This window comes from Hippopotamus amphibius, chromosome 2 (genome assembly GCF_030028045.1).
Source record: "Hippopotamus amphibius kiboko isolate mHipAmp2 chromosome 2, mHipAmp2.hap2, whole genome shotgun sequence".
Lineage (NCBI taxonomy): Eukaryota > Metazoa > Chordata > Mammalia > Artiodactyla > Hippopotamidae > Hippopotamus > Hippopotamus amphibius.
The window spans coordinates 112,605,931-112,632,540 of record NC_080187.1 but is presented as its reverse complement, the minus strand read 5'-3'; the positions used below and the strand labels follow the sequence as shown (position 1 = coordinate 112,632,540).

Here is a 26,610-nt window from a genome sequence, read left to right as displayed (position 1 = left end):
TCTAACTGATGGGAGTTCCAGAAGAGAAATAATATAAGGAGTTATCAGAGAAGTAATTACAAGAAAACATCCAGAATAAAAAACCACAAGTTTATAGAATGGAAGTGCCCAGCAGAGCAATGAGTGACGAGAGACTGCGATGGGGCCTTGGGACCCAAAGGGGACATCCTGAAAGCTCCCAGGGAGAAAACGGGCTCTAGACAATGACCTCTCAAGAGTGACAGCTAGGAGGCAGCACAATGCCTCTGAAGTCTCAAAGAAGGAGGACTGGCCATGCAGACTCTCAAGCCAAACCCAATTATCAGTCATCTAAGTGCAGCACAGAAATCTGTCTCAAGCATGAAAGTTCTTAGAGCTTTTACCTCCCTCACATCCTTTCTGAGAAAGCTACTGAAGGATTCGTGCCACCAAAACAAGGGAGCGATTCCCCTGGTCTTCCTGAGAATGAAGAAGAGCTGGGGGACAGGAGACAGGGCGTGCTCCATGGAGGAGGGGTACAGGCAGCGGGAGACAGAGGCCACGAGGGTGCAGAATGGATCGTGCATCGCTTCCACGGGTCTGTACGCTGAAATACATGGGTTACAGGTCTGACAGAGCCTGAGGACGCGTTAGTAACACATTCATAGATAAAAAATGAAGCACACACACTCAAAATGAAGCAGTCACTAACCCCAGAGAAAGCAAACGTGAAACCTGAAAGGAAATGTGATCAAAGTGCACTTCTCATGGCCCAGCTGTGAGCAATAGTGACCTGGCACCAATAACAAAACCTGGAGGGTGGGGAGGAGTGAGTGGGGGGAGGGGATGTCAGAGAACCCCAGTCCTCGTCTTCCTCGGTAATATAGGATCTAAAATAGCAAAGTCAGGAAATAGCAGTGTAAGCACTTTGAAGGAACAACACCCCAAATGGCTAACATAGTTGCAGCTCACCGTCTCAGGGATAAAGGGACAAGACAGGAGCTCCCACTTTCTCTCATGAGCTGTGTAGGAACTACTTCAAGTTAAGATCATGTGTGTTAATTGCTCTGATAAAAGCTAATTAAATGTTTTAAAGAAATCAATGCTTTGATTCTTTGTAGCCTGGGAGACAGCGGTTCGGTGGGTGGAGAAGCAGGGGATGTGGCCCCCTGCAGGCGGCCGTCCCAAGGACTGGGCAGAACGCCATGTGTCTATGCAGCCACACTGGGGTTCACAGTGACACATTTTTGCAGAAATTGGATTATTCACCAAGCGGCAGAAGTGCCCTGAGCAGCGACACAGGAGTCAGTGTAAAATGTTGCTTCAATAGTGCCCAGCAAGGGGACCCGGCCTCCCACCCCTGCCATGCACTCCACTCACCTCAGGTCACCCCCACCCCCAACCCCGGCCTGAGTCTTTGCACATGCGCTCCCTCCTCAGGCACATTCTGCACCTCTCCCCCACTCCACCTCCCAGGAACTCCTGGTGGCTGGCTCCTTCCCACAGGCACCCTAGCCCAAGGCCACCTCCATCCTCCTCCTGCTTTATTTTCTTCACAGCCTGAGCAGGGGCTTGAACATGCTCAACAACGTGGTCCCTTCTAGGGCAGGGCAGGACCAGGGGAAATGCAAATCCCCGTTAGAAGACTAAGGCCAGAGCTGGAGAGAACCAAGGTGAGGCCGCAGTGGCAGAAAGTTTCACAGACGTAATATCCAGGATGAACGGAAATCTAGACCGGACCTCGTAAGGGCATTCAGGGCTCCAGGAAAGGCTGAGCTGCCCTGACAAATGTGCCGAGTGAGTTTCAGTGGAGGCAGGTGGAAGGGCCAGTCTCCCTCCGCGACCTGCAGGAACGGCCGCTGCTCACGCGGGCTGCTTGCGTTGGTTTAGGTGAGAAGGCAGAACATTCTTCTTCACCACCTTGAGCCTGGACCAACCCAGACACTATGGTTCAGGAGCCAGGCAGGTGTTGAATCAGCCAGGTGGCCGCTCACTCCCGGCCAGTCCCAGGCCCACCCGGCCCGCGGCGGCCAGAAGACAAGCACGGCGTCCTCCTGCAGAAGCTTCCCAGCACTGGCTTCATCCAGCCCTGAACTGTCTTTATCTCACCAGCAGGCGCCAGATTCCCGATGGCCTCGATCAGGCCCCGCCTCCCATCCCCAGATGGTCTTTAAAAACATCCACACCAACAGCCAAAGGTCAGGGGAGTCCATGCCACACACAGCCGGCTCCTCTCTGGGGAGGGGGTGTGGGGGCTGCATGTTTTGCTTTATGACACTGGAAGGGTTTGATGTTTGTTCTTTTCCAACAAGCACGCCTTGTTCTGCAGAATCTAAAAGCGCTAAGCAAAGCACACAGCACACTCACACAACAGACACGCAGCCACCGTGCCCTCAACCAGGAGCATCGGGCTGGCGACTGCTGACGGGATGTCATGCTAAGAATCGAAGCCTAAACGTTCGAAGGGAAAGAACTGGACAAAGCACCCACTCCGCTGCCTTTCGTGGGCATTTCTGCTGGGAGCCGCGTGTCAGGAGTGTGCAAGTGGCCTCCCCTGTGTGAAAGCGTCACAGTGAGACAGGAGCCCATTAGAAAGACAGGGTCGCGCAGTGTCACACCCATTACCTACACGTAATTGCGCAGGTCCAGGAGGAGTGCATGACCCCACTTTAAGTGTCAGGAGAACAGAACGCAGAGGGGTCTCTGAGCCCATCACTCAGGGGCCTGTCAGCGCCTGTCACATGGCAGCTTTCCACCCGAGTGACCTTGAATCAAGTTGGAGGCCAGGGCAGAGAAAACAGGGTAAGGAAACTGTACACGCGCCTGTGTATGGACGCCTGCACGTGTGCGCACGTATGCATGTGTGTGTGTGTATATGCGTGCATTCGTGTATCTGTGTAATGTGTGTTCAGTCATGCACGTGTACACCTGTAGGTGTGCACATGTGAGCAGGTGTGTGCGTATGCATCTGTGTTTCTTCACGCGTGCCCGTGTGTGTGTGTGTGTGTGTGTGTGTGTGTGTACAAGTATGTACGTGCACGCCTATGCAGTGTTCGTGTTCTCCGTGGCAGCACAAAAATCCTGATCTAGCACTGCGTTCCTAGATGTGACTGGTAACAAGAGGCTAGGGTCCTACAAGGCAGGAACCATGGGCGTGGGTGCTGTCTGGGGTCTGCCACACCCACCCCACTCCTTGGCTTCCCTTCCCGGACCAGCTGTCTGTAGGGTCACAAAGAGGACACCACTCACTACCCCATGTAAGGCGTCAGTGCTCCCATCAACAACAGGATGCTAAACCAATGTTCAACCCCAGGCTGCCCTCCACCCTGGGCTCCCCTACCCTACCCCAGTCCCCAGCCCCACCCCCAGGTGGTCCCCCACCCGGGGCTCCCCTCGCTACCCAATCCCCCAGCCCCAGCCTATGCATCCCCCACTCCCCACCCACACTCAAGGCTCTCCTCCCCCACCCCTGGCTGTGATGCTGATGTCACCACCTTGCCAAATGGCTTTGCCCCTCAGGAATCAGGAACAGGTTCCAGAAGCTCTCTGTGTCACATACACAACAGTTTATTGTCCCGCCTGCAGTTTCGCCAGAAGTCAGAACGGATCCTGGTAGCAGCACTCCATCTGCAGGGGCCATGCCCGCCTCGGAGTTGCCTCTGGCTGGACCCCCACCCCTACCCCAATGGAAAAGCATCCAGAACGCTAGCTTTCCCCTCCAGCTGCCTCGCAGCGGCAAACAGGCTACGCAGGACGTCCCAACACGCCTTAACCTCGTTCCCTCACCTAAACCCGACACGTGTGTGCCAGGCATGTGCCGGATGGGAGCCAGGAAGGAGACAGGCGGCGGCAGGGTGACAGATGCACATAGCAACCAGTTACTCAGCAATCAGTCGGCAGTGATGATGGGCAAGTGCTGAGAAGGGCTTCGCAAGTGCGGGTGCAGGGCAGCAGGGGCCCCGCAGCAGAGGCCAGCGGAGGGAGGGATCACCCCACCTGGGCGACATCATTCTACCCTTCGCACATGGACACAGACAACACTGTCTCTTTGGAGGGCGTGTGGCACTCGAGCACGGGGTGCACATGTGTCTCTGACCCCGGATAGCTCAGCATCAGGGAATATAAAATAGTCCTCCTCCCTTGGCCTGACTTTTCCTGTTGATCCGCCCCTGGGGAGGAATGTGCATTGTCCAGGAACTGCTGGCGCCCTGGGGAGCTTGGCACCAGATGTGCCCCCAGGCTTGTTTCCCAAGGGCCGGAGGACACCATGTGCACCAGGAGACATTTGAAATGCCACGAAAACTGGTGCTTCAGTCCCCAGTTTGACCTGTACAGAGAGCAAACTTAGGTAAATGACACTGTTGAAAAGCTCTGCCATCACTGGAATTTATTTGCATCATTAATTTTCTCCTTACCTTATAAAACTATTCTACCTTCAAAAGTAACTCCAAGGGCACTTAACTCCACTAATAAAGAAGTGCACATTAAAATAAAATACCTAGTTATCCCCCAGGAAACAGAGAGAAATTTAAAAGGTTGCTGCTGGGGTGCGGATGAAGGGGTGGAGGTTGTCTGAGGGCGATACCGAATTTCCAGTTGGCTCCTACTTCCTAGCGAGTCTTGGGCAGGAATCCTACGGACCAGCCCAGTGTGCAGAGCCACGTGGACGAGGGCAGCCCTGCCGCACGGAGAGCACCTGGAGTGATGTGCCTCCCCTGGGGCCTGGGTAACAGGGCACCGAGGAAGCTTAGTGGGAACCCCCAGGAAGCACACGGCACCCCAACCACCCGGAAAGGCAAGTGCAGAACAGCAGGTCAGGACGACCTCCATGTGTCCAGGGAGGAGGTGCCAGTCCACACACACACACACACACAGATACACACACGGACACAGACACACACGGACACAGACACAGACACGCACAGGCGCACATATAGACACACATAGTCACTGACACACATCCAGAGGGAGAATGGCCAGGGAACCGACTTTTTATGTTTGTTTTAAAACAATGAATTACACTTTATAATGCTTTGTAAAAAATTAATACATTAAAAATTTATGTCTCCTCTACTCTAGACTCAAGTCAGTAAACAAATATTACCCCCAGCACACTGGCCTGCGGAGCGGCGTGGCATGTTCCACATCCCAGCCCATCTCTTGGTGTCTATTCTTGCCTTTCTTTTTTGCCCTTTTGCACTTACATAAAAACGAGAAGTGGCTTTTTCTCTTGCGTGCTTTTTATGACCACAAGATAAAAGTAATAGGAGAGTCCACCCTCTTAGGCTTTTACGTTGGAATTCTCTAGCAAGTCAATATAATACTGAACAGAAGACACCACCCTTGTTTTCAATTCCCTTATGTCCAAAGATTCTGAAACATTTCTTTAAAATAAAGTGTCCAGCAAACAAAATTCAAAGACAAATGATCTAGGGAGGAAAAACTAGGAAAAAATTACTTGCAACATAACTGCCAGGGACTGGAACTCCTAATAAGTGCAGTGATCTAATAAACTACAGAAAGAAAAGATCTAACAAACTACAGAGACCTGGCCCAACAGAGCAGGTAATTAAAAGTGTATGTGTATACAACCAGCCAATAAACATAGAAAGTACCCCTAGAAGTGAAGCTGTGTTCATTAAAACCACCCCCCGAAACTGGCATAACAGGTCCTTGTGGCTGCCACGCACAGCGGACACCGAAGACTATGTTAGCAGCAGGCGCGTGGAGAAGCCAGCAGAAATGACAACCCTGTCGGCTCACCCACAATGCGAGTAGCATAAAAGGATGAAGGGGAGGTAGGGGCTTGCCTTTTGTTTTGACAAATTAAACTGGAATTTCTCTTTCCTCTAAAACTGGACATACATGGTTGACCATGTATTCATTGACCAAAATTAAGATGAACCACAAAATGACTCAATTTCAGGGCGGATGACATGGACAGCCCTCTTTTCACACCAGACCTCACTGATGACCAACCCACCTTCCCAACCCCCACAAGAGAAGACGGAGCAGTTCAGTGCCTGGACCAGGGGCCTGAAGCCCAGAAAGGGGGCAGGGGAAGGAGCACGGGGAAGAAAGGCAGCAGCGGGGGGAAGGAAAAACAGGCAGTGCCTCTACTGCCCTGTGGGCTTCCCTCAAGCCAGCCCCAAGGGCAGTGGCCAAGCACAGACCCTGGTCCCCAAGATCAAGCAGGGACCAAGGAGCAACCTGCGGCTGGATCTCACTGAAGCTTCTACAAAGTGTCAACTTTGCGAAACTGCAAGATAGATTGAGAAACAAAGGGATTTTACCTGTATCTTGCGCCACTCGAAAATTCCCAACCCTTTCTAGGAAGGAGTCTTCAGAAATCTTGGCTCTGAAAATAATGGGAAACAAGAATATTTAAACACTTAAACCGTCCGCATAAACTAACATCACTTCTGGAAAGGCACTGAAAAGAAACTCCTGCCTTCACTTCTGGAGCCCCGCAGCTGACTCTCTGACCCAGGATGGCTTGGCATTTGTGCACTTGTGCAAACAGCAGGAAGGAGGGAGTGTACAATCACTTGCCCATGAACAAAGGAAGTGCAACCTGTCGGTCACCCAGGTGCCGGAGCTGGTCGCCAACCACTGACCACTACCACTTCCCTGCAGAAAAAGCCATTCAAGTATGAGCCAGAGTCACTGTCAGCCGAGAGCCCATAAGTCAAAAAAGTATCATCTATTGTCTGCTGACTTCAGATATGTACCCTTTAGAACCCATCTTCATCGAGATCCAAAGGCGCCAGGCGATGAAGGAAAAGGAGATACAGACAGCATATTCGTGAGAGAAGGATTTCCTAAAGAACCCATTTAGTTCCCGTTTTCTTTGTTTTTGATTGCTGTTTTTAAGTCAAACAGCGGAATTTCCACACTGGCATAGCAAGTTTCTATACTTCTATTTGTTACTCCTTCCCAGTGCAGGAGGGATCCCCGAGTCCAGCAAGATCGCCAACTATCAGACAAAGAGAATCAGAATTGCTAAACCGTTCAATTGTGCAGGATTGATGAAGATTTAGGGGCTTGTTAAATGGATTCTGACCCCTGTACGACTGCAAACGATCCAACATATTTTTTAAACCTCGGAATCAAACTCCATATCATTTTTTGTGGTTTGGATTTATTTTTTTCTTTTGCTTTAAGGGTTTATATAGTTCTTGCCATTTTTCTGAAGACAGCTGAGAAGGAGGAGATGCTCCTTGGAAGCACAGCTGACACCCCATCTCTCCCACACAGCTCCCCCACCCCAAGAGTGGGACCTGATATCATGCCGGCAGCACAGAGACCAGTCCGTACCCCACTCTTACATGTCCACCCAAGCACACGATTTCCAGGCCCACCCAGGGCCCCTTGGTGCCCAATGGCTCGAGGAAGCAGATGAGACCTCAAAGTGATAGGCAGAAACGGTTAGGATTCAACTGGCCTCACTGTCACGTGCTGCCTAAGACTGGGTCTGGGTCCTTCCTACAGCAGCGGCTGCTTCTGATGGCCAATTTATAAGCAAAACTATCTCCAGAGGAGCAAGCAGGGAAGTATCCTGGACAAAGCTATATCCACCCAAGACACAGAACCCACGTCTCTTGTGTAAATGCTCAGGGAGAGGTTGGCACAACCGACAGACAGGCAGTGGGCACACCCCATGAAGTGCGGGAGCTACCTGTCCACATGGGGCTTTCCTATCACACAGGCAGGCGGGGCACAGCAGCCACCTGAGGACTGCCGAGAACACAAGGGAAAAAGAAAGCGAGTCACCCGTAAATAAGAGGTTTAGATACACAATGTGAACACCAAGAATTTTAAAACCAAAAATCTTCCCTCTTCTGGAAATTCAATAACTCTTTGTCACTTTAATAAAGAAAAGCCCAGAGCGGCTTGTTCTGTGATTGGACAAGGCGCGTATCGCATTCACCCTAATCTCATGGCACTGAGCAACAACTGACAGCAGGCTAGGGTATGTGTGTGTCTTACTCACCTCACACAATGCACGTGGGCACGGGCATCCTCATCTCCCCACTTCAAGCCAAGGCTCCCTACCTACCCTCCATCAGAGAGCTTCTAGGCCCCCAGGTTCCTGAGTGAAAATACTCGCTTCCGGTTCAGTCTACCGCAAGGCCCTGCGGGCCCCCAGTTGTCTGCACCCTTTACCACAGCAATTTTTCTCTTCTCTTCCAACATAAAACCCCACAGGCTATAATTAGTTATCACCATACTGAAGAATGCAAAAGACATGCTCGTTCTGACTACGCAAACCTGCTTATAATGAACCCAATGCACAGTCCATTTGCAAAAGTGAAAGGAATGGAATCAATCAGAAGAGAGACAAGTGTTTCCCCTCTCATACATGCAGGAGAAACTTGGCCACACCCCCAACCTGATGCCCATGCCCTGATGGCAGCTGTCTCACGACCATTTACAACAGCACAGAGCCCAGGTGAAAGGGATTTTTGCCTTGCACGCGTCTTGCCTACATTCCGCCAATGTGACCTCACCTTCCAAAGGCCCCTTGCCTCAGTAGTGACCCAGTGTTCTCTTTAACACATGGAGAAGACACAAGTGCAGGCATGGGACTCTGTGGTCAGAATGACCTGGGTTCCAGGTCTGGCTTCTCCATTTTCCAGCTCTGTCCTTGGGGAAGTTACTGGGCTTTTCTGTGCCTCTGTTTTCTCACCCAGAAAGTGGGCAGAATTACAGTACCTACCTCACTGGGTTGTGTGAAGATCCACGTGTAACCTATGTGAAGAGCTTAAAGCAGCATCTGGCAGCCTCCTAGCACTGCAGAAGCATCAACTATGACTCTTCCTACTTGTGAAGTGGAGCCAATTACACCTAACGTGTTAATTACCTACCTTGTGAGATATAAACACAGGGTTCGGCCCCCAGCATGTGTAAGCACATTCCCCATTCCCCATGACCAGGGCTCTACCAGCCTCCTCCTCTCACAGGGAATTCAGAGCTCAGTGCCTGGCTTGGCCTGGGGCCACATCCACACTCTCCCGAGAGCAGGGACCCTGCCTCTGTAGTTGTGGATGGGGCGGGGGCCTTGAGTCCCATCGGCTAAACTTCCTCACTTCAGCCCAGAAGCCCACTCTGCGGGTGCCCAGGCAGCGTGAAACAGGGAGATTCAATCCGCATTCTACCCACGCGCCCTATCTGGGGTGGGTTTGCACATTAGTGCAAGACACCATTTCCCACCTCTGAGAAGGGCAGCCCTGGGACAGGCTGGCTATAACGTACAGTGCTGAGGGGCCGGGGGCGGCCTTCACATGCACGGGGGCAACCTCTCTGGGGGATACTGGGTGACACCTGCCAAGATTCCATGTCCAGACCCTCTGACGCAGCAGTTCTGCACTAGGAATTCAGCTGGACACACCCCCATGTGTACAAGATGCCCAAGTACAGTATAAGGCTGCTGATAGGAAAACTCTAGAAACACCTAGAAGTCCATCAGTTCATATGCACATGTGCATATATATGTAGGTGTGTGTTCACATACATACACACGTATGTATATTGCATATGTGCAAGCTGATTTGTGTATGAGCTGTGGCACAGCTGTAGAACAGAATACTATCTGGCTGACAAAAAAATAAAGTGGTCACTGAGATGAAAGGATATTCAAGATACTTAGTTCAGTAAAAACTAAGATTCCCAACAGTGTCATAATATGTTCTCATTTGTGTAGACATAGGGTATGTGACCATTTGCACGGGCACATTATTTACTCAAAACAATTTGATTAGATTAGCACTTAATCAAGGGTCTGCTGGCAGTGAGGGACTAGAGAGTGGCTTTGGTGTGGAGTAGGGGTGTATTTTATTTCTTACTGTGTGTATTCTTTAGTACTATTTGAATTCTTACCTTAAGCGTGTGGTTTCCTCATTAAAACATTTTAAATCTGATATTAAAATATATTAAATGTAAAAAACAGACAATAGAAGGTCAGAGACGAAAACATTTCTGGCGATTTCAAAAAACAGGTTCTTATAACTACTGAAACATGATTTCTTTTTTGAAATTTACTGAACACATTTCATCAAAATGGTAGTTTTCGAGACCAGCAGACAGACTTTACATCATTTCCGGCCATTCCGAAGTTTTGTTGGACCCGTGTACCCTAAGAAAACTCAGACACAGAGGAAAGGATTTCGGCGCAGACGAGTGCCGCAGACCCCAGCCCCAGCCCCAGCGCAGGGTGTGGGGGCAGCAGGCTGCGCAGACCCCACAGGGCCCTGGGAAGCGGGGGGGGCAGGCTTGCAGCCATGCAGCAAGAGGAACAGGGACCTGGGACTCAAGAAAGAAGAAAGGATCTGTGGCCTGTGGGCTGCCGGGGAGGGGGGAAGGGAGGGATGGCCCCTGCGTGAACGGTGCTCCCTGAGTCTCTGCACGTGGCCCCGTCCCACATGACCCCGGGTTCCCCAGCACCGATTCATGACTGTGCGATGTTGCACAGTGAAACATGAAAATGTTGGACGTTCAGACTGTGTCAATTTCCCACTTCAAATTCATTTTTAAAGACTGAGTTTCACAACCAGCAAACCTTGAGCATGAAACCCTTCTTTCTAGAACGCACAGCCTATTTGCCAAGGTCGGGTGCCACACAGAGGACCTGTGAGGGTCACGAGGCTCTCTTCTTACACACGTGGTGGCCAGGAAATAGGCTCAGAACACTTACTCATCACGTTCACGGGTTTTCTGCCTTCTACTGGGAAATACTGCACATAACTTTCATGACATATTCATTTGACTCAGTTTTCCATTAGTGGAGGTACTTTGAAAAGGCACATTTTCTAAGCTATTAAACACAGTCAACATCTAGAACATTTTTTATACTTTCATAAAAATATTTATTTATTTACTTATTCATTGGCTGCACTGGGTCTTTGTTGCTGCCCGCGGGCTTTTCTCTAGTTGCGGCAAGTGGGAGCCACTCTTCACTGTGGTGTGCAGGCTTCTCCGTGCGGTGGCTTCTGTTCCAGAGCATGGGCTCTAGGCACATGGGCTTCAGTAGTTGCAGCACATGGGCTCAGCAGCTGTGGCGCACAGGCTTAGTTGCTCCATGGCACGTGGGATCGTCCCGGACCAGGGATCGAACCCACGTCTCCTGCATTGGCAGGCGGATTCTCAACCACTGTGCCACAAGGGAAGTCCCTACACTTCTTTCAAGCCAATTAGATGCCTTAATTCTCCACTAATCAGGAAGGCAGCTAAGTATGGCTGCCAGAGCGTGGACTCTGAGGCCAGCCTGCCCAGGTTCTGGCCTGGTGCTGCCACTTCTCAGCTGTGTGACCTTTAACAGGTCACTACCTGACCTCTTCAGCTACTCCCTCAGCCCCTCCACCCCCTCAGCTACTCCCTCAGCCCCTCCAAGCCCCCGCTCCACAGCTACTCTCTGGGCAGAAGCAGCATGAGTGAGGAGTTGTAAAGCACACACACGTGCTACGGGAGTGCACACTGAGTCAACGTCAACACAGCAACGCAAAGGTCACCGCACTGTTGTGATACAGTGGGGACACTCCCCAGCGCTGGGGAAGGTCCACCAGAACCTCACGGCCACACTCAGCCACATCGGAGCAGAAACAAGTGTGGGGTAGAAGCAGGTTTTTTCAAGCCAACACCAATCCCCATGCTGGCTCTAACTCTGTCACTTGGCCTAGATTAAAGCCTCTCTTTCTAAAATGCACGGCCACGACATCAGCTTTCACCACCACCCTCCGCTCCACGAGTCTGAGAAGTTCTAAACTCAGGGTGCGTCCTCTGACTCCAAACTCAATCGAGCCCCTTCTTTCAGAGCCCAACGTGGCTGCCCCAGAGCGACCCCCGCCCTCTCTTCCCAAACTGTGTGACAGCGCCACCCCAGGGCTCCCCCTCCGGCCGCACCCCCTCCCACCCCTGCTGTCCCCCCTCCTGCGGGGCTTTGAGAGCACACGGCCCAGACTCCCCCATAGGCATCCTGGATGGAGCTCCCTGTGCACCCAGGGTCCGTGTGATTTCAGGGGCTGAGAACCAGCAAAGGCGCCACCACACTGCCTGCCTTTCCCAGGGTGATCCTGCCTTTCTGCTCCACACACCCCAGCTATGCCCCGCTGGGTATGTCTCCATCACACCCACCCCCCAAAATCCTGGTTGTGGCTACAGCTCGGCTCACAGGCCAGGGCAGCCTGAAAACTGCCCTCAGAGAACTGATGGTGGACTTGCCGAGCTTCACTTCCTGGGTTTTGTGAAAAATTATAAGCAAGAAGAATCATGAACATTCCACCAAAAGGTCAAGGTGAGCGAGTGACTGGTCACAAGAGCAAAGCAGGCACTCCGGCCAGATTCCACCGGCATTGCTCAACACGGAGGTTTCTCTTGACACCGCACTTTGCTGTACTCACCCCACGCACAGTGAGTGACCCAGGGCGCCTACAGCATCATGAGACTGGAGGTCGTGCACGTCCCCTGTGTGCAACTCTCTGGGGTGGCCACATGACTGACCATAAACACTGGACACCGGAAGGAGCCCTCGGTGTGGTCCAAGAGACTCGCCACAGACAACGGGGCACCAGCCGTGTGGCCCCCTGCTGCCTCTGGCAGCAGCAGTGACATCCACTCCCCAGCGACCCCCGGATCCTCTAGAGCCCTGGGGAGACGGGTTTCACGTGCTGCGGCAGAGGAGAAACACATTCAGAAAATGCAACAACTGGTCTGGAGCCATGATCAGAGCTGGGACTCCCTCCCTCCAGGATCTCGCATCACCCGGAGGCCTTGACAGCACCTCCTGGGCTCAGGACAGTCCACTGCACGGGAGGTGAGCACGTCCCAGCGAGCAGGGCAGGAGGCTCTCTGGGGAAGCCTCGTGTCTCCGGTTGGAGCTGATGCTCCTTCTGCCCTGGAGCCAACAGCTCTCGCCCTCTCTTCTCCAGGAAATCAGGGCAGAGACAAGGGGCGTCCCAGCCGCAGGGCTGTTTCAGAAACAGTGGTTCCTTCTCTTCACCATTTGGTGAAGATGTCACAGAAGCTGCCCAGAAAGAACCATCTGGAATCTGGGGCTGGCGGAGGACGGCCTGGGGCAGCGTCCTGCACCCGCAGGTGCTCACGGCCCCCCTCCAAGTGTCCAGAGAGAAGCACATGTGGTTGCACCAGGGAACCAGAGTCCTCTTGCCCTGCAACGGGACCCCAGACCCAGCCCAGCTGCAGAAGAACGGACAGGTCTCTCCTCTCAGCTGAGGCGGGAGGGACAGGCCTGGAAGCCTCACCAAGTCCAGGCCCAAGTGGGGATTTCTTTTTTAAGTCCCCAAACCACAAAATGCCACTCTCTTTGCCTTCACATCTAGTGATTCCTTAAAAATAAACAGCAGAGGTACAAAGTTAGGCCAGCTCGACCATGGGTTGTCATCCAGCTCGAGTCGGCAAGGGTTAGAGCCAACACGAGGCCCTCTCCCTTCAACCCCGCCTCCCTCCCCTGACATGGCCTTCCCTCCCGGCTTGGCAAAACCCATCAGGGAATCTACATTCTCTAGCAACAGTGCCATGAAGGCCCAGGGCACCTCACCCTGGCAGGACACAAAGGAACAGTCGCCATGCCATCACCTCGGGTCCCACTGCACCTCCGTAATTATTTTAAACGTCCAACTGTTCTCTAGTGTGTACATACCACTCGCACAAACCTTTGAGTCTGACTTGCTGGCTTCCACATCCCTTCCAGGGGACTTCCAGGAGCAACCAACTCAGCCCTGGACCTGGCTGAGCACCTTGCAGCAAGCCTGTTATTCTGCGACTCTGCTGCCTCTGAGCCACGTTCAAACCACAGCAGCCCACACCCAGTCAACAGTGGACCAAGGGGCCTCTGTCTGTCGGACCCCAAGGTGCTGTGGAAACTGCCGGGAAGGTCAGAAGGGCACGCAGTCCAGCGAGACAGCTGTGTTGGAAAAACCAAATGCCTGTGTCCCTCCAGATGGCAGGAAGGTGCCTGGGAGTCATCTCTGCTAGAACTTCCAGTGTGAAGTGGAGCCCAAGTCACAGTGAGGCATCTGACGTAACCACACACCCCCCCACCCACAGTCCAGGAATTCCCTCTGCAGCCTCCACACAGGGAAGAGACTACCCACGGCTCACAAGCCACTGCTGGCTGGACCCGGGTCCTATTAACCTGCCACCTGCCCAGAGCCCAGCCTGATGGCCCCAGGGCCCGCGAAGGCCCTGTCCTTCCAGCAGATGGAAATCCACGGTGGGCAGGACGCTCCCTTTCGGAGCCCTGCGTCACCTTCCAGATGACTCAGAACATGTGAGACACGGGAAAGTGGCAGCTGGTGCGTCACCATCACACCGCCATCTTCCACTTGGAAAACTCCAGCGGAGGTGCTAACCAGCCTCGCTCTGTCCCCTGCCACCTCCAGAAGGCACCTCCACTCTGGGACCACTGCCAGGGAGCAGGTTAGGAATGAAGCAGGAACCGAGAAAGAGCGAGGGGTCTCTAGCCAGGAGGTCTATCTTCCCAGTTCACGGGAACCAAAATCAACTGAAAAATCTACAAGACATTCTAGAACATTCTTAACCCACATACACTAGGCCACCAGCTCCACCTCCACTAGGGCCACGCCCACCTGTCCCTGTGGAGGACGGCACCTCGGCCCAGAATGACTGGGCACAGGGACAAGGCACCTTCCTCGGCATGGGCTGTGGTTACACCAGGCACCCAGCCAGGGAAAGGCCTCAGGGCGCTGCACACACTTGCCACCTTGCGCGCATGCCGGGTGCTCTGGTCCAGCGACAGGGGACACGGGGATGGGATGCAGGGATGGAATAGATGGGACCCCAAATGTGGTTCTGGAACAGTGCCAGCCGGAGGAAAGGGCTTGGTTTTCTAACATTTCAGGACCCTTTCTGGTAAGATGCACCTGGTTTTAAAGGCTGAGTAAATGTGAGTAACTGTGCTTCCCTAATCTCTTTTCTGCCGTCGGACTTGCTCAGCTGATAGAAGACAGGGGTGTGTGCGCACATCAAACATCCCGTTCTGTTGGGGGAGACACAGCTGGGAGGCCTCGCTTCCTGCAGAACGGGCCCTGGAGGCTGGCCGTTCACCAAACAACGCCTCCTCGGCGCCCCCCGCGAAGACTGACCCGCGGTCTGGGTGAGGTGCCACGCCTCTCCGTGAGCCTGTGGTCCCACGAGAGACGCAGGGTCGGGCCCTGCATCTCATCCAGTGGGCCCCTGATGACCATCGCCTCCAAGGAGGTCCACCTGACCCCTGCTTGCCTCGTGCCGTGGGACACGGAGCAGGAACTCTTGGGGGCAAATGCTCACCTGCGGAGGGTCTGGCAGGTGGGCCCGCTGAGTCCCTCAGGGTGGGCTGCTGCCCTCTGGGTGGGAGAGTGTGCCTGGTGGGCTGACCTCAGGCAAAAGTGGCCCGGTCCCTGGTTCTGTTCTGGGAACAGGTACTTTCTTTGTCTGCAAAGCTGGCTGTGGGCCAGGCCTCACCCAAGCACTTCTGCTTTCCCTGTGACCACACAGAAGGACGTGGTCTAGACAGATGCCTCTGGGCAGTGTGGGCGCCACGTCCCATGAAGCCATTTCCTTGCGCGCCCAGCGGTCACAGATGCAGGACCCCGCTGCCCCCACTGACACAGCGTCCCTCTGGGATTCACACTCAGTGCCATCAGTCAGGTCCCTGCTGGGGACACCTGAGTCACTGCATGCTGCACACAGCAAGGGACTCAGGCAGGCCTGTGGGCACCCGCTGAGGGCCCAGTCAGGGCACAGCTACGGGGACTGGGCATACCTGCAGCCGCCCAGGTGGGCACTGGGCAGCAGAGGAGACGGTGGGAGTCCTGGGCCAGACGCCAGGCATGGCTCTCAGAGCCGCACAAATGTCAACCCGGAGAATTCTCAGAGCTCCCAAGGACCCGGCCCTTCATTTCAGATAGGAGGAAACTGAGACACAGGCAGCTCTCAGCCCTGCCCGGCCCTCCACCTCCACCAGGACAGCACTCTCCCCCGCCCTGGAACCCTGACAATATTCACACCACGTGTGGGGTGATGAGCGCCTCCAGAGAGGAAGTGCTCCCGGAAGAGCAGACAATGAGCTCCAACCCTGGGCTGGCTATGGGAGTACCAGGAAAGGCAGAATTCTCGTCCTGATCTTTGACCTTGTCAGTGGGCAATGGGGCTTCCCTCGGGGCTGGCTTGGCCCAACCCTGCCTACCTTCCATCAGCCCCCCGGCATCCTTCTCAGCCTCTGGGTCCCTCATAGCCCTCCGGAGCTCTGGGTCTGGAAACTGATAAGGGGGAGCAGGGAGGGCCCCCTGGGTGGAAGTCATTCATCTCAGGCCCAGGAAGCTGCGCGATCCGGGGCACCGGCAGCCTGGGTGGCCCCAGCTCCCTCCCCAGCAATGGTCACCGGGCACTGGACCACCTGATGCGGGCCTGGATGTTCCTCCTCCCACCCACCAGGAGTCCCCCAGCCAGCGTCCACCCCCTCCCCCTCTGGTTAAGATTACCTCCAGTCTTAGCGTCACCTGTGACAAGCCAAGCAGATGCACAGGGGAGCGCTGACTTCCCCATCACCACCATCCCAGTGGGGCCAGGAAGGGAGTGAGTCAGGCCACCTATGACCCCAGGAATGTACTGATGTATCACAGGTATTCTTCCTTCCAGCAACCATGATCATCACCAGATACTCACAGATAAGAACACAAAGGCTTGGAAACGTTCAGAAGCCACGTCAGCATGGAGCAGTGGGGTCAAGTGTCCGAAACCCACCGTCTAACCCCAGGCTGCTCCCCACGTCACCTCACCACTCCTCAGCGCTGGAAAGCAGAAATTTCCCCACTCCCACGTCAGAGACCACGACCTAGGTGGATCACGTCGAGTTAGTAAACACATCTGCCTAACTGGGCTCATTTAACTCTAGTTTCTCATCAAAATCTCAACTTGCTCCAACTTAGGAGTCCAGCAGACACTTTGTAAAGGACGGTTCTGGCCGAGGACGGCTGCATCTGAATCTCCAGGCCATCCACGTGTCCCTGCTTCCAGGAGATGCCTTTCCCCAGGGAGGCTGAGGAAGCACACGCGTTCCAAACAAACGCACTTTGCTGATAACTGTGTCAGGCAGGAGTGCACACTACCCACCTTTTCCTGCTAGCTTAAAGAAAGGTGCAGGCGTGAAATGAAACAGTTCCTACAAAGTGCAGCCTGCAATCAAGAGTGACTAGTTTCATGCTCAGAAGAACATGGTTTCTGTTCAACGTCAAGCTGTTTCTAAAAACTCAATTGACGATACAACCTCGTGAAAAACTCTGTAACTATATAGCCAAAGGGGAAGGGAGATGGGAGGAACTGGGAGATGGGGACTGACATATATACACTATTGATACTATGTATAAAATAGATAACTAATGAAAACCTACTGTATAGCACAGGGAACTCTACTCAATGCTCTGTGGTGACCTAAACGGGAAGGAAATCCAAAAGAACTGGGGTAAATGTATACGTATAGCTGACTCACTCTGCTGTACTGCAGAAACGAACCAACACTGTAAAACAACTATACTCCAAGAAAAGTTAATTTAAAAATAAATAAATAAATAAATTGCAACTACGTTAACTTAAAAAAAAAACAACTCTGTAACTACGAAACTTTGGAAAAGACATTTCCAAAGTTGCTGCTTCACCCTGACCTGTGGTCAGAGGGGAGCCCCCAGTGGGTGGCTTTGCAGGAGGAGATGGTCTCGCCCGGCCGTCCCGGACGGGCTCCAGGATTGGGATGGCAACCACGCCCAAAGCATCCACAGGTGCCAGAACTTTCTAGAAACATTTCAGCCACAGGGAGGGGGACTGCTCAGCGGCGAGGACATACATAACGAGGCTCTCCCGACTTGCGGACTGGAAACTCAGAGCGCCTGCTGCAGCTTGCCCAGCCTGCCCCCGGCTCCCCGGCCCCCTACCCTGCGGGGTCCCTGGGGCACCTCTCTTCTATCACAAGAAGCGAAGGAGAGCCATGCGGGGTAAGCCCCCCCCCCCACTCCCGCATGGAGCCCACCGTTAGGGGATTACAAGTCCTTCCATCTTCAGCAGGAAACAACTGACTGCCTCCCTGGGGGGTGCCTGCCACCAGGCTGCACAGCCTCCCTCATACACCCCCACACCCACCCTGCTAAGATGGCACCTGGTCAGCAGCACAGCCCCTGGACCACATCTTCCCAGGCCAAGGGGACCCACAGCAGCTATCGCTCATTAGTGAGGGCAGAGCTGGGCTTGGTTTTCTGGAGGTGTCTGATAAGCTCTGCCACGCTTGTTTCCTAGGACTCAGCAATCCTATAATTTCAAAAGGATGCCATAAGCAGAACACTCTATAACATACATCAAAGCAAGATCCTTTTTGACCCACCTCCTAGAATCATGGAAATAAAATCCAGAATAAACAAATGGGACCTCATGAAACTTAAAAGCTTTTGCACAGTGAAAGAAACCATAAACAAGACAAGAAGGCAACCCTCAGAATGGGAGAAAATACTTGCCAATGAAGCAACTGACAAAGGATTAATCTCCAAAATATACAAGCAGCTCATGCAGCTTCATACCAAAAAAGCAAACAACCCAATCCACAAATGGGCGGAAGACCTAAATAGACATTTCTCCAAAGAAGACATACAGATGGCCAACAAACACATGAAAAGATGCTCAGCATCACTAATCATCAGAGAAATGCAAGTCAAAGCCACAATGAGGTATCACCTCACACTGGTCAAATGGCCATCATCAAAAAATCTAGAAACAATAAATGTTGGAGAGGGTGTGGAGAAAAGGGAACTCTCCTGCACTGTTGGTGAGAATGTAAGTTGGTACAGCCACTATGGAAAATAGTTTGGAGGTTCCTTAGAAACTAAAAATAGAACTACCATATGACCCAGTAATCCACTACTGGGCATATACCCAGAGAAAACAATAATCCAAAAAGAAACATGTACCATAATGTTCACTGCAGCACTATTTACAATAGCCAGGACATAGAAGCAACCTAAATGCCCATCAACAGATGAATGGATAAAGAAGATGTGGCACATATATACAATGGAATATTACTCAGCCATAAAAAGGAATGAAATGGAATGAGATGGACAGACCTAGAGTCTGTCATAGAGTGAAGTAAGCCAGAAAGAGAAAAACAAATACTGTATGCTAACTCATATATACAGAATATTAAAAAAAAATGATACTGATGAACCCAGTGACAGGGCAAGAATGAGGATGCAGATGCAGAGAATGGACTGGAGGACACAGGACTGGGGGGGCGGGGGGCGAAGGGGAAGCTGGGATGAAGTGAGAGAGTAGCATAGACATATATACACTACTAATTGTAAAATAGATAGCTAGTGGGAAGTTGCTGTATAACAAAGGGAGATCAACTCGATGATGGGTGATGCCTTGGAGGGTCAAGACAGGGAAGGTGGGAGGGAGTCGTGGGAGGGAGGGGAGATGGGGATATATGTATAAATACAGCTGATTCACTTTGGTGTACCTCAAAAGCTGGTACAATAGTGTAAAGCAATTATATTCCAATAAAGAGCTTTAAAAAAAAAAAGGATGCCAGCCCGGGAATGTTTATCTCCACGTCACTTTAATGAAAGTAAAAATTTATAATCTAAATGCACACTCATCAGGAACTGGCTAAATAAATAATATTACAGCACGCTCTGCGGGCAGCAGAAACCATCAAGTTAATGCTTGCTGACAAGTACACAATATATTATTAAATGCAGAGAGGATATGATAAAGCAGCACTTAAATGTAAGCTTATTCATGTAAAAAACTAGCCAGAACGCTCACGCCCAGAAGGGTGTGGGCATCACTGCTCCAAGCACTCGCTGGAGCTCACTCCCTGATCCCAACAGGGCAGCATTACTTGCCTCTGCAGGGGAGCTCGCTGGGGCCAAGCAACCTGATCTCGGAGCCCAGGGCACCAGGCAGGCTGGCTGTGACCGCCTGCTGCAGGCGGAGGGGGGCCAGGTGTGGGAGGTGCTCAGTTCTGGGCAGGGGACTTCTGGGGCATCTTTAAATATTTTCTTTAGATTTTTCTGTATCTTCTAATTTTTTTACATTAGGAAATGCATTTTTCAGTACTTTTCTTACAAAACAATCATGTCATTTCCAAACAACAGCAGTTTCTCCAGATTCTGTCAGTCTTTTGGCCCCTCGGCTACTCCACAGCAAAGAGGAAGGTGGCCCCGAGTCCCCCCCCCCCCCAAGAGTGCAGTCCTGCCATCCTCAGGGACGCATTCTGGTACTTCCAGTCCTCAGCCAGACCAGGACGTGCACTTTCAAAGTCCCAACACGACTCTGACTCTGTTACTTGTGTCTCCACCTCTCCGTGTCACACCACATCCACCTCCAATCTGTGCTGCCCCGCCCGTCCAGTCCAACCCGTCTACTTACCCACCAAGAGAGATGTAAATTAGTCTGGGTGCTGGGCCCAGCTGCCTGGCTTTGAGCTCTGGTCCCCTTATCAGCTGTGTGACCCCGGCCAGCTACTTCACCCCTCAGCCCTTCGGATGCTGAGCTGTAAGACAGAGCTGGCCTCAGAAAGTGCGTGGGTTATTATAACACCATCCAGCACAATAGATAACCACCAAAGTTACAGATGATATTAAAATCTATCATGGGATGGCCTGGGCCGTTTGCTAAACCTTTAGTGAGATCGTCACAGTGTAGCTACCCAATCCTGCTTAAGGCAGCCAGGGTAAAACACCAGCTCTGCCAAGTTTCACATTGTGTTGCTTCTACAACAACTTTTCCCCAAAGAAACTGATCAGGGAGGGAAAGAAATTTGTCTTTGGTGTCTGAGGAAATCCACCTCTTCCGCACACATCCGAGCAGCTCTGCTCTCGGCCTGTGACTCTCACATCCTGTCCTAAAAGGTATCACCCTGCAGGATGGCACCTGCTAACCTGAGGACAGACACCTCGGGACAGGTGTTGCTGACGAGGGCAACTGCCTCATGCAGCGAGCTTAACATTCATACTCCAGAGCAGACAGAGTAAGAAGAGCCGTGGAAGGAGGAGGGCAGTCCGGTTGCCCAGAGCCAGCCTATGAAAGCCAAGGCCAGGAGAGGCATCCCTTGCGCCTGCCGATGCACCGGACGGAGGTCCACGCAGCGACGGGGGGAGCAGTGCCCACAGCTCCAGGTGCCTCGGATACCTGCATTGGCTCTGTAATCACGTCACTGATTCAACTCTAAAACATTCGGTCACTGGGATGAGTCAGCTGTGGCTCACAGCGAGAACGCGGTCTCTCAGAGAACATAAATCAAACAGCCCTCACCGATCTTGGATGTGGCTGCCATTGGATCACCAAGGTCTTAAGTGGCTGGAGTAAGAGCCTCTGAAGAGATGAAGGGCCATTAGAGTCCACAATGGGAGCGGGGCTGGCAGAGCCGCCCGGACAGCCAGGCGCGGGGCCTCCGGAGCCTGGCCACGCCCAACTGCTGCCACGCCTCGTGCTCCATCCCTCCAGCCCCACCCTCAGAGGTCCACGTCGTGCCAGCCCCATGCGAAGCAGACCCGACCCCCAGCCCCGCTCCCATAACACTTGCAGTCCTCAGGGAAGAAAGCCCTGATCGACAGTCACACGAGGACCCAGGTGCAAATGCCCAAGGGCTCTGCGCAAACAAGACAGCATCGGGGGCAGGGCCAGCAGAGTTCGGTCAGTGCCTACCGGGCAGCTCTTCAAGCTGCTCTGGGCAGTGCTTCCTGCACCCGGAGAGCCAGGGGGCACTTGGGAGCCCAGACCTGAGGGGGTGAAGTCACGTCCGCCTTGGTGAGAGTCCCGGAACACTAAGACACGTACGTGAATGCCCTCCGGGGTCCTCTCCCAATGGCAGCAACGAGAACTCAAAGCCAAGAGAAAGCCCACGGGGCTGAGCAGCGCAGCCCAGGACAGGTGACCCCGGAGTGTGAAGACTGGAGCACACGCTGTGCCTGGTCCTTCCTAAGATCACAGCCACAGAGCCCTCCACAGGCCCTGCCCACTCCAGGATTCAGTTCCCCAAGTCCCCAGCTGGGCTCTGCACCCTCGCCTAGGGCCTCCCATGTCCTTGTAGAGCTTGGCCGCCCCCTCCTGGCCCCCCCGTGGTTCCCTGTCCGGAGAATTCTCCAGCGGCCACAGGGGTCAGCAGGTGGCCTCTGCTCACCGCTCAGACCTCACCTCTGTGGTTCCCTAGTCTCCCAAGGACAGTTCCTTCCTACGAGGAATTCCAGTGCCAGGGTGAGGATGGTGAGTTTGAGTCCTACTCAGATGCGTGAAGGACCTCAGGAAACAGGGTGTTGTCCCATTTCTACCCGACCTCCAGCAGCTTCCAGGGCCCGTTTCCCCTCCCAGGGAGCTCTGACCTGCCTCCCAGGCAAAGAGCTTGAAAACATCCTCCACACAGCTCCCGCAGAAGCTGGCTGCTCAGCCACGGGGGACTCCAGGAGCAACGTGACGCCTGGGCTAACAGACACAGATTCAAAAGGACCAAACATACACGTGCACACAAACACATCACACCTGCCTACAGGTGCACACAGGTGCATACAGACACCGTGGAACTGGGTGAGAACGGAGGTCAAGGCAGGCAGAGCCCCCTTGGACCCCACTCTCCTGTCTCACGTGGAGACTGCTGGAGGTGACGGAGGAGCAATGAGAGGACCTGGGATGGAGGGCAAGAGAGAAGCCCCAGGACACAGGCCGGCCTGACTTTTTCAACCTGAAGGTCCCAGGATGGTCAGCACAGTGTCCTCTTCAACCACATCCTGGAGCGGTGTTTCTGGCCAGCCTGTGGCCAGGTCTGACCCCGTGCAGGGCAAGACAGGGCCATGGCCACACTGGCCTCACACCCACCACTGTGCACCGGCATCCGGCTCTCCCTCCTCTACGTGCTCTCCCTGGAGTCACCAACGTGGCAGGAGATGCCCTCTGGGGACTTGCAGGTCCCGAAAAACAGACTTGGATTTGGTGTTGCAGAACGATGCTTAATAACCACATGGAAATTAGGTGAGTTTCCAAATTGAGGCTTTAATTAAACACAAAGACAATCACCTCATACTCCTTAGGATGGTTACAATCAGAAAAACAGAAAACAAGCCCGGGTGAGAAAGTGGAGAAACTGGAACCCCGGTGCCCTGTTAGGAACGTGAAATGGTGCAGGCTGCTGTGGGAAACAGGATGGAGGGTCCTCAAAAAATGAAATACAGAACTGCCACATGATCTATTAATTCCACTTTCATTTATACACGCAAATGAACTGAACGTGAGGTCTGAAAGTGAGGTCTGAAACAGATATTTGCACATCCATGTTCATGGCTGTATTATTCACAAGCCAAAAAGTGGGAGCATCCCAAGTATCCACTGATGAAGAAGAAGTGATCTATCCATACAATATATTACATTCTCCATCAGGGAAGAAGGCTTTCAGTCAACATGCCTCGGACACCCCCGCCTGCTGCCCCTCGAAGGTGGCCCAGCCAGGTGCACCATCACCACCCAGCACTGTACCTGACACCCAGGGGCACCGTGAGCCGACGAGGCAGTCACTCAAAGGCATACGGAGCTGAAACTAACAAGAAAACACCAGCATTTGGAGATACGCAGCCCTCAACCTTTCCACAGCTCTTCTCTCCAGGACATGAGTGACAGGAGAGGCAGAACAGCTCCCCTGCATGTGGAGAGAGGCAGAGACTTGGGCAGCACCTTGGGAGCATCCAAGATAGCACTGGAGCACAGTAGGCCCCCTCCCCTTCTAGAACCTCTGACCCTGCTGACTCGGCCCTTCCACTGGGCCCACTCCACCAGAATGGACCTCTGCAGCTGGAGAACTCAAACAGCACTGTTGTGTGGGAGCAGGGCAGGGAGCCGTCTCCAGGTGCCTGAGTTCCAAGATGGGCCAGACCCTGGCAGAGAAACATGGTGATACTTCTGAAAAGTGGGCTCTAAACCCCTGCAGCACCTGCAGTCTAGAAGGGGAGGCAGAGCTCCATCCCAGGCCAGCAGTAGCAGCAGCGGCGTCCTGTCCCATGGGCACATTCTCCGTCCCCCACAGCCTTCTGAGTTTGCACAACCTGTGTCTGCTTAAGCCCTGCAGGAGTCTTACCTGAAGTGTGAATACCACTGGCCTATATAACGCAATTGCATACTAGATTTTACACTGTCTTTGCTGCTCGGTAATGATTTCATTTATCTTGTCTCCATAAGTGATTGTGAAGCTCCTCTAAGCACAAAACCACATCTTAAGGGACCCACACTGGTTTCCTACGGCTGCTATAAAATATTACCACCAACTTGGTGAGTTAAAATAGCACAAATTTATTATCCCAACCGTTCTGGAGGTCAGAATCTGACATGGGACTCACTGGGCTAAAATCCAAGAGCTGGCTGCATTCCTCTGAAGGCTCTGTGAAGAATCGTTACCTGCCTTTTCCAGCTTCCAGAGGCCTCCTGCATTCCTTTGCTCGTGGTTCATTCGTCTACCTTAAAGCCAGTGAAGAGCACAGGCCAAAGAGGCCACTTGGGCATGAGGATTATTGTAAACTGAAGGCAGCTGAGAACAGCAGATACAAGAAGAGCTCCCCGCTCTCCCCCATTTGCCTAAAAGCAGGACATAAATTCTCTCTGTAATAGTGTACCAGAGATGACACTGAGATCAATCTGCATAATTAACCTTACTAAACATCCTTTATCTACCATATGCTTCCTAGTCACCTTCCCACAATTTACTGTCTCCAGGGGCCCAACCCCCCTTACCTTTGTCTTCTCACTTAAAATTTTATTGCTCTTTGTAAAAATGATATATAAGCCCCAAGTCTAACTACTTCTTTGGGTTTTTCCTTCTTTTGTGTGACGCCCCTGTGCATATAACAATATTAAATTTTGTATGCCTTTCCCCCGTTAATCTGTTGTCAATTTAATTCACAAGCCCCATTCACCGTACAGAACAGCAGAGGAAAACTTTTTCCTCCCCTATGCCAGCAGCATAGCATCCTCTCTTCTCATTAAGAACCTTGTGATTACATTTAGAGGCTACCCAGATAAACCAGGATAATCTCCCTATCTCAAGATCCTTAACTTAAACACATTGACAAAATCCCTTTACCTTGTAAGGCAACATATTCACTCCAGGGATTAGAATGTGGACGTCTTTAGGGACCTGCAAGACCCCTCGCAGACCCTTACTGCCATTCGGTAATGTGGCCCTGTATGGGCACAACTCCTGATTTTTCTCCTAGAAAAAAAGTTAGGTTTTTAGGTGGCCTCCCAATTTCTTGATACCGAAAAGTAATTAAGATATACTTTTTTAATCCTGAGAAATCCAAACAAGACCCATTTGCCTCTGAGGGCTGAGTGAGCCAGCTGCCCTGAGAGCTAAGAGTCCACATAGGTGCCGTGTTGGATGGGGGTGGCTGAGAGGGGAGACCACCACTCCTGCACACCCTCCACAGGGAAAGACAGTGTGGGAGATGCCAACACAGAAATCCAGGCTAGGAAAAGTCAGTCTGAGGGCAACCGTAAAGTAGCATGTATTTTAAGAATGCTGGTTGAATAAAAATGCAAATGATTGTTAATAGGAACTGGAAAACAAGAAGGAAACCACACATTCCAAGGCTATCTCAACTTGATGAGTCATTCAGATGCAAATTTTATCCCAATTTTGGAAGGATTACAAGCACCCCCATTCACAGCCCTATTCCTATGTTAATTCTAATCTCAGAACTCTCTCTCCCAGCCTGGGCACTTTCCCGCCACTGTCTCTTTTTATGAGGCCCCTAAGCACCGGCAGCTTTTTCAAGCTGGCATGGAGGAGTTTCTGGTGTGTTTCTGGCTCCCCACCTCACCCCACCCCTGTCCCAGCCCCCCCAGGGACAGCACCCGCCCCAATTCTCAGACTTTCACAGGAGGACTCAAGGCTCATGGCCTTCACTGGCTTCTCACCGAGCACATATGAAAGGGAAAAACCAAGAGACCTAAGCAATCCAAACAAAAAAGGGAGGTGACAAACACTCCCGGCCCCACTGTGACATGTCCACAGGGACCTGAATCAACTGCCCAGGAAAAGGACCCAGGAGCCTCCCGTGGCCAGCGGAGTGCCTCCCCTGCCTCACAGCCTCAGCCCTGGACACCTGGACGGACAGATGGACTTCTCACAAGCTCCTCCGGTCCTCGAGAAGGATGACCAGACATTCAGGCCCTGGTCACTCGGGTGGGGGGAATAAAAGGACACCTGTCTGCTTACTCTGCCCACTCCCATTCAACTGAGCCATGAGAACTGGGAAAACAAAACTCCATCTGCACAAATAAGAAGAAAATGCTGGGATGCACTAGGTGCTTAGCCTCGCTGTACACATCTCCTCATCAATGAAATGGGGATAAATGTCTGTCATCCCAGTTATTCAGAGGATTAAACAAGGTCACACATGTCAGGCACTCAGAACAAAAAGATCAAATTCTGATCTTTATACATTCTTCTACCCAGTAGTTTATAGATCCTTTTGGATTTTTCTAGTAGGAAATAACAAATCATACCATCTGGAAAAAAGAAAAGCAGAAAATAAAGTGCTGGGCCTTTTGGCAGCAAACCGTAAAGAGCCAAGCCCCTGCCACCTGGCCCAGCAGCCTCACCTCTCCCGG

General features: G+C 52.4%; 1 protein-coding gene across 7 annotated transcripts in view; it reads right to left on the bottom strand.

Moving 5' to 3' along the window:
- SEMA4D (semaphorin 4D) overlaps positions 1-26,610 on the bottom strand; it is a 120,088-nt gene that overhangs the window by 43,189 nt on the left and 50,289 nt on the right. For 5 of the 7 annotated variants that reach the window (XM_057720412.1, XM_057720413.1, XM_057720414.1 and 2 more), the window contains one exon: positions 6,252-6,316. The gene's annotated coding sequence lies outside the window, so the exon portion shown is untranslated. Of the gene's footprint in view, positions 1-6,251; positions 6,317-10,835; positions 10,901-12,353; positions 12,607-26,610 lie in introns of those variants that run through there. The other 2 variants (XM_057720409.1, XM_057720411.1) reach the window with 2 other exon arrangements.